Genomic DNA, 12620 nt, shown 5'->3' with positions numbered 1-12620 from the left:
CCCATGACACAACGTGTGATATTTATTATTACATCACCACCACTTCCCTCCATTATCACCACCATAGACAACTACAGTTTAAACGTTTGCCTCATCGCCACAGACAACACGTACCAAAACCAACATAAAAAAACTACAAAAACAATCAATTCAGTATAACTACACTACCGTAGTGAAATCAAAAGCTGCCACCACTACACCAACAATACACATATGCATACATACAAGATTAGGTCTAGAAACGGATCGACAATCAGTGCAAGAAAATAATGATTTAAAAAAATTGTAGCCACCAATGATACAGAAGATGGGCAGGTACAACATGGCTGCTCCAAGCATCTGGTGTTGGGTTTTAATTTATCATGTGAGCCTTCATATGTAATTAATTGTGTATTAAATGTTATATTAAGGTTAAGCCCATCTAAGTTGATCTAATAAAAAATTAAAATTATAGGGTTTTGGGCTTCTAATGCGGTAGAGCCTAAATATGTATAGAGACTAGATTTCTTGGGTGTATATATAAAGTTATGGTCTCCAAATCGTACGTGAGTTCTCACTCTTTTTGATATCCCATTAACACAAAAATATCAAAAGAAAGTGTATTGAGGTGGAAGATCAAAACGTGAAATCAAGAAATAAAAACAAGCAATTAAGGAAACAAAATTAAAGATTAAGAAGCCAAAAAAAGATATTGCAATTATATCTTTTAATATTTAATATAATGGATCAAGGTATGTTCTGCACTTTTAATTACCTTGGTGATTTGACACTGAATATTTGGATAATAAAGACGAAGATTCAAAAGTTTATGTTTTAAATTCTAATGAGTGATATTAGAGTCAATCCATGTTAAACCACTAAGATTCAAGAAAAAGTCTTAGGGTTAAAATTCATATATTGGAATTTAAAATTTTAATTTTTAGACGACATTTTAGCCTTAAAAATTTAGCAAACCTGAGAGTAGTACCTTCTTCGCTCACCTAGCACCAGGTTGGAGCTGGAAAAAAAATTAAAGAAACAAACAAATTCAACTTTGGTACAATTAATTCTTTCGAATGTCTAATATTCTATTATAGATTAAGTGAAACAACTTGTTACCAAAGTGATGTCTCTTGTCTAAATTAATTTATTCACATTGTTAAAATGGTTGTGTGTATTTAATTTATGCGAATATTGATCGGTCCATAGGAATATAAATGTTTGGCCGAATTACATGCACACCTTTGGTTTATTCTGAGATTAATTTAGTTTCAGTACCTAAACATACTTGATCCATTGATTTCGGTGTCACTACTCATATAAATGTGTTTATGCAGAGTTGCTTGAACAGTCAAAAGCCAAATGATGCAAAAAGATTTTTCAAGGTGGACGACAACAAATCAGTTGAAGTTGAGGCTATAGAACTTTTAAATTATTATTAAAGATTAGTTTTTATTTGAATTTGAAAGAGACTTTTGTGGTACTATCTTTTAGATGAAATTTAGTTTCTATTTCTATATTGTACAGATTCGATTATTCTTGTTCAACTGAAAATAATAAATTTCGTTTTTCTCTTAATTCAAATGTTGTAGATACCGATTCTTTTATAATGTATGATAATTCATATTTGTTTAATTCGATTGTCTCTTAAGATGAAACTTTGCATGTGAATTCAAGAAGTATTAAATGTAAATTAACCAATGAGAATTTCACTTCGTTATGACACGAGCACTTAGGTCACATATCTCGAAAGAAAATCGAAAAGATTGTGTAAGAAGGATTTCTTGATCTCCTTGATTTTTCAAATTTAAGTGTTTGTGTTAATTGCATTAAGAGGAAACAAATAAATATAAGGAGATTATGTGCCAATAACACTTTAGACATCTTAGAACTAATTCATATGGATATCTGTGGGTCATTCATTTCGACTTCTTAGAATGGTCAACAATCATTTATTACGTTCATAGAATTTTTCTCGCTACGGTTAGTATTTCATTCATGAGAAATTTTAATCACTGGACATAATCAAAGCTTTTAAGGCTGAGGTTAAAATCAACTCAGCAAAAGAGTAAAACACGTCAATTTTGACCGTGGTGGTGAATACTATAACAGATATGATGAATTATGAGAAAAACGTCCAAGATCCTTTACTAAATTTCTAGGGAATGTGGAATCGTCCAATTGTACACTAAGCTAGGATCCCCTAGCACGAATGGTGTTTTTGAAAGATGAAACAAATGCTTAAGTGATATCCCAAGAATAGCTAACCAAGATGGGGGTGAAATAGTTATTAAAAATAATTTCAAAAAATATGTCTAAATTTAGACAAATTTAATAGCAAATAAGTCAACCAAACAAATATGCTCAAATACAAAAGTAATAAGTAAAAGGGAAGAGAGTGTACAAATAATGTAATTGTGTAAGTTCAATCCCAACCAGTGATCTACGTCCTTCGCCATCAAGTTCTCCGACTTTTTCACTATATTGATTGACTAATGGTGCAATCTAACTTTTTACAACGCTTTCGATGACTTACAATCAAGGAGCACCAATCCTTTTATAATATAGAGTTTTACGGGACCTCTATATGACCCACAAATTCAAAGAGTAATTGAGTTTACAATTTGAACTTCTCTCTTAATAAATTATATAACCAAAATTAAGTACCAAGAGAGAAGTAGGATAATAACAATGAATGAAGCTCGAGTATTAAGTAAAAAAAACAAACAAACAAACAAACTTTGATTAGAAGAATGATTTCCAAAAGTTAATTCACTCAAAAGTTTTTCAAAATAAATTATTTGATTTGACTAAGATAAACAAAGAGTGTAATAATTTTGCTTAAGTGTATCTCACTTTAATGGTCATAAAAGTCTTGTAATGAATGAAAAGTGAGGTGGTCTTTGTTGCAATTAAAACGCCAAAAGTTCTGACCAACCGGACGGTTCAACCAGACTCTTAATTGAACACTCAACTAGTCGTTGTGTTTCAGAGTTTCAGAATGGTTAAAAAATTTGACCGTTGGACGAACTGATCCTCTGCTAGGTCAATCGGACATCTGCTTGGACAGTGTTATCCCAAAATTTTCCTTCTTTGCTTGTTTAGAAAAATGTAGACCTTTGAAGGACATTTTCACTTAATTTTTCAAGGTAAGTGACATTTTTGAGAAGTTTGAATATTAAGTTGAGATTCTTACCTTTTGAAAAATAATTTTATGCAAGCATTTTGAGAAATAATTTTTCTTGTGCATAAAAATCCATCTTGAGCTTTTAATGATTCATTACTAAGGATTAAAGCATCTTACCTTCACATGTGAATCCAAAACATCTAATTTCGGTAATTGAAATACTCGTCTTTGATTGATTTGATGTGAATGCTTGGATTCCATCTCGATTCTCATTGAACATCAATTGCAATTCCTGCATAGCGATCTCATTTTCTTCAATTGACCAAAATTGCAACGGTAGCTATAATGACTTGAATTCAATTGTTAGAAATAAAAGCATCATGTTTGTTATAATCAAAACATGAAATCAACCATAGTCAACTATGTTCCCCTTTTGATTATGACAAGCAAAAGATGATATTTGTAGCAATTTTATAAACGAGATATTGCCTATAGTTCATATATTTCCCTTGTCTCCTATACATCTATTTTCCCTATCTTATGTATCTTATATACGTCAAGCAATGCATATCATTTTATATATTTTCTCTCTTTCGGTATAAGCAAAAAGAATAACTACGTGGGGATCTAAGTGCACAAAATCAATCATTGGCACCAGTTATGGAAACGAGATTTCATTGAAAATGTCACAGAATATTGGAATCATGAAGTGAAATAACAAGATTGTAGTCGAGACATAAAATCATAAAATTTAGAAATACAGAAACATGAAGAACAAAAGAACGAAAACTATGGCTCTTGAGGATGTGGCAGAAGAAAGTGTAGAAGGCATTTTGCTAAGCTGACATCGCCGACTGTTTAAATTGCACCCTGATGTGCTTGGATTGCAGCCTGTTGAACCTACAACCAGTGAAATAGTCCACCAAAGCCATCTATCGAGGATGTAATAGAACCAATGCAGCGGTTTAAAAGATTATACTGGTCTTCGTAAATGTAAAGTCACCGGTAGAAGTAAGTAATGGAGCCCGGTATGTCGTGAGGAGGATTCGGAACTTGTGGTACATCATCCCTTTCCTCTTCTTCATCACCCTCACAGAGAGTCTAGGGACCTGAGGTGGGGTCGAATCCTTTAGTGTGTGTTACCCATTGACCATGTTCTTTTACAATTTTCATCCGTTTGAGAGTTTGAATGTTAATAGTGTCAGTTAGGTGAAGTTCGATGAAAGTCTCACCATGTAATAGAATAAAAAAAAATGTTTGAGAATTTTTGTAAGAAGCTTGCCATATGTTAATGCTTTAACATGACATGTGGAATACACAAGTTTTATGAAACCTAATGCAATGGTCGAAAAATCTAAATTTTGACCAACAACGAATGAATCAGGAAGAAAAAAATCAAAATGGTTAACTTCATCTCGATGTCCCTTCCTAGGGAAAATGACAAGTACAATGATGTTTTGTAAAAATTTACATGGAAGGGTTAGTTGATTTACACTAATTTTCGTAATGTTTTCAAAATTCTTTCTCATGACTCGACAACATGCTTCGGTTGGATCATATCCTTCCAATGTAGGATGAGTTTTATGTAGAAAAATTTGAGTTTCACACAGGTCAAGCTCAAAAATATCACGAATAAGATCTTAGTTGATAGTGATACGTATATTTTTAAGTAAACACGTAATCTCATCCAAACGAGGAGTAATGACTATATTTTTATAAAAATCTTTCAAAGTTGAAAATATGCATGTTCTTCTAATGTTATAATAAACACTCATCCCATATTTTCAAAATATTCTTCTACATGAAACATGGGTGCTTCAATGGTAAAATATGTTATAATAAACACCCATCCCACATTTTCAAAATATTCTTCTACATGAAACATGGGTGCTTCAATGGTAAAATAGGTGAAATCAACATTTTTCCCTGTTAGAATGGGTAATTTTTCAAATAGGTTCGCCGGCACCTCAAGCTCCAAATCCATTTCTTCATCAGATAAAGGTGGAGGATCCATCTTACAATTTGCTTGATTATCTTTTCCACTTTTTTCGGACCTCGTCATGGTAGAAAAGCTATGAAATTTGAAAAAAAAAAATTTGCAACAAGTGTTCAGATTTGGGGGTTTTAAGGTTTTGGTAAAGAAATTTGAGGTGTAGAAGTGTTGGGTGTTTGCTCACCCGAACGTCCGAATTGACAGGGCTTGATTTAGGAAAATCTTCTATCAAATCAGACTAGGAGTTCAGATAGTCCGTTGGACTTGTCCAAATTTTGGACAGTCCTTTTTAACTTGTCCAGATGTCCCCCTTCTTTTCTTTCTTTTAGTAGAATGCTAAATAGAAATAAATGCTATAGCATGCAACTAACTTAGTTATGTACCTCATATTCGCCAATAATCCCTAAGCCTCTCATAACATGTGAGAATCGTTCAAGTGCAAGAGGTTTTGTGAAGATATCAGGCAATCGATTTTCCATGTTCACAAATTCTAATACATTATCTCCCTTTTGAGCATGGTCTATAAGAAAGTGATGTCTTATTTCAATATGCTTTGTCCGAGAGTGCGAAATGGGATTTTTGGACAAGTTTACGACACTAGTATTATCACACATAATAAGTATATGATCCAAAGATAAGTGATAATCACTGAGTGTCTATTTCGTCATTAGCACTTGTGCACAACAACTAGCAATCGAGATATATTTGGCTTCAAATGTATTCTAAGTAGATCAGCATTCATCCTGGCTATCACAGGGCCTTTCGCCATCAAAAGGTAGATAACACAATGAAATTTTATTTCTTACTAAACCATGACACTAGCGCAAAGTCTAGAAAATGACATGTGTCGCTAGTGCTTTTTCGATCAATCGGCATTCGAATGGATAAGTAGGTCAATGTGAGTGTCTTTTGGATACAAAAGCCTGAAGGTTTTGTGCCATTAAGATATCTGAAAATTCTTTTTACAGCACTAAGATGTGATTCTTTATGATTTGGTTAAAATCTAACACATAAGTACACACTGAACATAATATCGGGTATACTTGTAGTTAAATAAAGAAGGGATCAAATCATACTTCGATATTTTGTTACATCAATGGGAGTGCCTTGATCATCTTTGTCCAATTTTATGGATGAGCTCATTAAAGTGTTCATTGGCTTCAAGTTTTCCATTTTGAATCTTTTCAGCATAGCCAAGATATATTGATTTTGACTAATAAATATCCCATTATTAGTTTGTCTAATTTGTAGTCCAAAGAAGATTTTTTAGTTTTTCCATCATACTCATTTCAAACTCCTTACTCATACATTTGAAAAATTCTTCACAAAGAGAGATTATCAATTACATTAAAATAATATCATCGACATAAATCTGAATAATAATCATATCACTCTTTTCGATTTTAGCAAAAAAAGATAGTATCCATTTTTCCTATACATAAACCATTTGAAAGTAGAAATTTGCTTAAAATTTCATACCAAGATCTAGGGTTTGTTTTAAACCATAGAAAGCTTTTCTAATTTTAAAAATATACTCCAGATATTCGTAATCTTTAAAATTAGAGGTTTCTCTATAAAGACTTATCATTTAATAAAGTCGTTTAGAAAAGCACTTTTAACATCCATTTGATAGAGTAAAATTTTTACGACAAGCAAATGCAAGAAAAGCATGCGAATCAAAAGTTTCCTCGTAATTGATGCATTTTTCTTGAGTGTAACCTTAAGCCACTAATCTAGTCTTGTTACATACAATTATCCCATTTCGTCTTTTTTATTTCTAAAAAATCATTTTGTATCAATTACAATTTGATCATTTGGTATAACGACTATCCCAAACATGATTTCTTTCAAATTGATTTAGTTCTTCTTGTATGGCCAGTATCCAAAATTCATCAAACATAGCTTCTTTAAAATTCTTCAGTTCAATTTGAAAAATGAAAGCAAAACTATTTAAATGATTTCTAGTAGAGGCTCTAGTCGTAATACCTTTGGACGGATCATTAATAATTAATTCTTCTAGGTAAGAAGAAACGAACCTTCATTGATTTGGTAAAGAATGATCACTTGGTATTTCAATAGGTTCTTCTTCATTTTGTTGAACATTTGTTTCTTCCTTGTATTCATCTTTTAGATCCTCTTTGTTTTGATCTTGAATAGTCATTTGTTCGAGAGGAATTTCCATACCTATGTCATTACCAATATCTTTTTCCAAACCTACATCATTAGTGTTGGATTCATCTTCCATTTTGAGATGTTAGCATTTACAAATTGCTAAATGTTTATGTCTTCTAAATTAGTATTTTTCAATTGTCAAAGACAATGTGCTCATATTGATTTTCAATTTTGTAAATTATTATTCATTCATTCAGTTTGGATTTGCATATATTTTTGAATGAAAACAATGTTCCCTATAAAATGTTGTGGAACATTTCCTATTCAATAAAGCATTGGTTCAATGATTTGTGAAGTTTTTGTCATTTGATAATTGAGCAATGATAAACACAATTAATGCTACAAAGAATGTACTCCATCCACTACCCTCAAATGATACAGTAGACTGTAAAAATCGACAAAAAAATTGGTCATGTCCGACAAATGAAATGTTGAGCTCAATAGTTAGTAAATGTCGGGCTCAACATTTCAACTATCTTTTTCACGGATTTGCTATTGCTTTGTATCATTAATTTGTATGTGCCAATTGCATGCTAATAAACTTTGATATTATGATTGTGTCGAATGCTTATCAATGTTATCTCAAATTTTCATGTATGACTAATAATCTGAAATTCATTATGTCACACGGGGGAGATTCCGTGCATGTAAATGAGGGGAAGTCGTGAGGGAACAATAACACTATAGTTGTTGTACTCTTCTTATATTATTAATGAAAGGTTTGACCTTAGATTTGTTGTACTCTTCTTACATTAGTTTACAATAATGTAGTATTTTGCACAAAAAACATAAATTACACATACATGACAATGGACCTAAATAATTTTTCAAATAAATATAAAAACAAGGCATCAACATAAAACCTTCAAAATAACACAAATTACAAGTTCAAAATGGTACACATTTTCCCCAATAAAAGAAATAGTATTACTTCATGTTATTTCCCTTCTTTCTACAAGAGTTTGATTTGATACTGACAATATTCGGATGTACGTCAAGCTTCTTCTTTATCACCACCATTTCTTCATTTTCAACTTTGTCACAATAATTGACATTGTTTTATCTCACCACACTATAAAAAAGGGACGAAATTGTTTTTACAAATCAAAATGTTCAATTAATTATTATTTTAACTCTCTTTCTACCATTCCTAGTGAATGGAGTTTGGGTTGATGCAATCGATAATCAAATGGTCATCAATCGACATTTCTTCATCAAAACCATTTCGTTATTTTCTTCGTCACGTCTGTGTCATTTGGGTAATCCTTTAATGGCATCGTGGTTTATCCTTCTAAGAAAACATGATATGAGTATTATTAGCATATGAATTATACATGATGAAATAACAAGGGCCAGATGATGATATGTTGTACATTTAATTCATAACATATGTAGAAGAGCAGCTGAACCAAATATGGCATATGAACAAAAATTGTCGAGAAAAATGAAATAACTGTTGAGAATTTCAGAGCATAATTATCGAGAATGATAGTTTATCTCGACAAATGGTTCCATAAAAGTCGAGATGATAGTTAATCTTGACTATGAATTCTATAATAACTACATGTGAAGTCTCCATTTGCTAACATGAATCAAAAGTTTGAGGATTAAAAGTGAAACATATTGCATTAAGAAAGTGAAACTAGTTGTATACGAATGCAAAACCAAATTCACAACACCATAGAACAAGAATTTATGTTAACAAAAACCTCCAAACAATCACAACACTCTATGTATTTTTATGTTAACTTGCTATTTTTATAGAAGCTCAGATAAAGAATCCTCATGTAGAGGAACAATGGAAGAATTGGACCTTTCTTATATACATTTCCTTGATTAAAAGAAATAAATCACCAAATTTATTTATGAAATAATAATCCGCTCATAGGAGAAAAGTCACATAAATAAAGCAATGAAGAAAAAATAGCACATACAAAATATTTGAAATAAAAAATACAAAGATTCAAAATTCCCTTTTTGTCGCTAGATTGTCCATTCCTGACTTGCCATAAACCAAAATAAATAAAAAATTTAACACATTGTCTCCCACTAAAAAAATCCAAGATTCAGCATGAAAGCCATGGCATCAACACTGATGAACGGAGAGTGAAAATGTGAGAGAAAACAAATATTTCAACAGTCACTTCGCTTGTTCTCGATGTAATGTTGGTTGGAGAAGAAAGGAGATTCAAGAGAAAGAGCAACTAATGGAGGCTGGGCCTTTCAAGATTATTAAAATATGACATTTAAAAAAGAGGAAATTAGGCCATGTACCCCCTTTTTTAAAGTGTTTTGATAAATACCTTTTAAATTATTTAAATATTCTAAAGAAGTATTATTTACGTCGTAAATTGGTAAAATCAAAATCAAACCTAAACTAAATTCTACAGCAAGCCCTAATCCCCTAAAACGCCTCATTTGTGGACGATACCCTAATCCCCTAAAACGGCTCATTTGTAGAAATCGTCCAGCAACATACGACTGTAAATCCAGAAGCGATTCTTCTCTCCAGCAACATACGACTGTAAATCTCCATTTTCGACCCATTTTCCATCAATTTCTTCTTTGTTTTCCCTTCGTAATTGTTTAGTTTCTTATCTCATTATCATTTTGACCATAAATCCCAAATAGCCTAAACCCTAGATCGAAAATCTAATTTCGATTCCAACAATTAACTCGTATTTTTGCAATGGCTGAAAAGTGGATCGAAGAGGCAAAGAAATCTCGAAGAACCATCCTTAAAGAAGAGGACCAAAATTTCCTCATCTTCCTATAAACCGAAGGTAGCAACATTTTTTTTTTATGTTTTATTGACTTATATTGCGTACATTGTCTTGTTCTTTACGATTTTTTTGTGTTTCTCAATGGTTTTTGTACATTTTGTGCAGTGAATGAAGATTGTGTATCTTTAGCAATGATTTTAGTAAATTTTACTGATTTACATTTTTTTGCTACTATAATGCTACTTTGGTTTTCATAGTTTCTAGTTGGTCTTACATGTGATATCAGAATGCATGAAAAAAAAAATGTGTGGATGTGTTTGTATGCATGGGGTTGTGCCTTTGTTTATATGATTTTCCAATGAACAAATTTGCCCATCCATTGCACTTGAGTTATCTGTCATATGTGAACTTCAAAATTTTCTTATTGCTGTCCTATTAATTTTTAAAACTTTGTTTTAAGTATAGTGATAATAGTCATAAAATTGATACAATGACCACTTTCCATAAAGGTTGAATTAGCTTGTCAAAAGCTCAAGTTAGAGTACTCATTTACTGACATCCATATGAAGCAATACCAACTACAAAATAAAATAAATTACAACTTTTTTTGGTTGTGTTTTGATGAGGAAGCATCTTTGTGATGGTTTTGTCACTCTTTTTGGTTTTGTGTCACTTTTGGACTTTCATAATGCACGTACTTCTTCTTGAATTTTATTTTAGCTGTTTCTTTTTTCTTTTTGTAGGATTGCGATTTATTAATCCCTCAATCCTGTTGGTTCAAAGGAAAATTGACATTGTTATCTCCACACGAGGTGATAACAGACTTGAATGAAAAATTTAGTCCATATCAATGGACTTTATTCAAGAATACATGCTTTGGTGCCTTCATTAATTTGAAGGAAATAATCTTACAACCACAGTTGATACACCAGTTGCTGCTCAGACAAGTTAAGCAGCCAAATTCAAATGAAATGTGGTTTAATATCTGTGATGAATTTGTGAGATTTTCAATCAAAGAGTTTTGTTTGATATCAGGGTTTCAGTGTACTGGAAATGGTGATCTAACTCGATATAGAATGAAGAGTCGTTTAAAAGAACAATATTTCAAAGATCACGAAAGTGTCACAACAACAGAGGTTCAAGAAGTGTTTTTAAATTTGCCTGCTGACACTATAGATAAAGATGTTGTGGGTATAGGCATAGTTTATTTGATTACATCCTTTCTATTTGGTACATCCTATCATAAAGGAGTTGATGACTCATTTTTTTTGCCTTGTGGAGTCTGAGGATTTGAATTCTTTTCCATGGGGTATAGAAATTCTTAGTATAACTTTATCATCCCTAAAGAGTGCATTTAATCAGAAAATGAAGAATATTTTTATGGAAAAGAAGTTTTTGGAGTATAGATTGAATGGCTTCCTAGTTTTGTTTCAAGTATGGATTTATGAAACAATTCCTGCTATTGCTCGAAAAAATTACTGCATGAAGCATGAATCTCAGCGTCCTCAGATGTTGAGTTGGAGTAGCAATCAACATGTGACATCTGTGGGGTTAAGAACAACCATTTTTGATTTGATTAAAGTAAGTTTTTACCCTTTTATTGTTTATATTATGTCTTTAGTTTATCTTTTGCTGTTATTGATATGATTATTTATTTTTCAGTTGGATGTGAATCAAATTGTGCCTCTGGAGGCTGAGAAGGGAGAAGAGTATGTGGTTGGTTTATTTGTTGAAGGTTTGGGTGGTGACCAGGATGATGATAATTTTAAGCATCCTATTGTTGGCCTGAAAAAGTTTATAGATGAAGGAAAAATAAAATCTGTTGACTGAACTGGAAGGTCTACAGAAAAGAAAAACAAAAGGAAGATTAATGAGGTTTGTGGGTATTTTTTCTTTTTATTATTTTATGTTCACCATGTTCGAAGTTTTTTCAAAGGTTCTTATTATTTTGCATTCTTTTCAGCAACTCCAGCAATCAAATGAAAAAGTTTTGAGACGACTATCCGAGGTTGAACTGAAATTTGTTCAATCAAATGATGTGATTTTAAAATTAATCTCAGATCTTGAACGTAGAATACAATCAAATCCAATTGAGAACCGGCTAAAAGATGTTGAAGAAAGGATTAAAACAAATGAAGAAGTGATGGAGCGTCTTCAAATTTTGGAATGCAAAGTAGATAAGATGTTAGCTGGTAATGAAGGACAGATGAAGGTATTCAAGAGTTATTGAGTTTAGAATTAATATTTGCGACTTTTTGCTGAATGTTGTTACTTTTTTTAAGTTATTGTCACTTTTTGATGATCTTTGTGACTTTTTTGTAGGATAGTGTGGAGAGTTTACCTAATGAATGTTAGCTGGTAATAAAGAAGAAATGAAGGTATTCAAGACTTATTGAGTTTAGAATTCATACTTGCGACTTTTTGATGATCTTTGTGACTTTTTTGTAGGATAGTGTGGAGAGTTTACCTAATGAAACGGACCAGATGTTAGCTGGTAATAAAGAAGAAATGAAGGTATTCAAGATTTATTGAGTTTAGAATTCATACTTGCGACTTTTTGCCGAATTTTGTTACTTTTTTAAGTTATTGTCACTTTTTGATGATCTTTGTGACTTTTTTGTAGGAT

The sequence above is a fragment of the Olea europaea genome, unplaced genomic scaffold (genome assembly GCF_002742605.1).
Source record: "Olea europaea var. sylvestris unplaced genomic scaffold, O_europaea_v1 scaffold65, whole genome shotgun sequence".
In the NCBI taxonomy this organism is placed as follows: Eukaryota; Viridiplantae; Streptophyta; class Magnoliopsida; order Lamiales; family Oleaceae; genus Olea; species Olea europaea.
The sequence above is the reverse complement of the archived record's forward strand: the minus strand, read 5'-3'. Positions refer to the sequence as shown.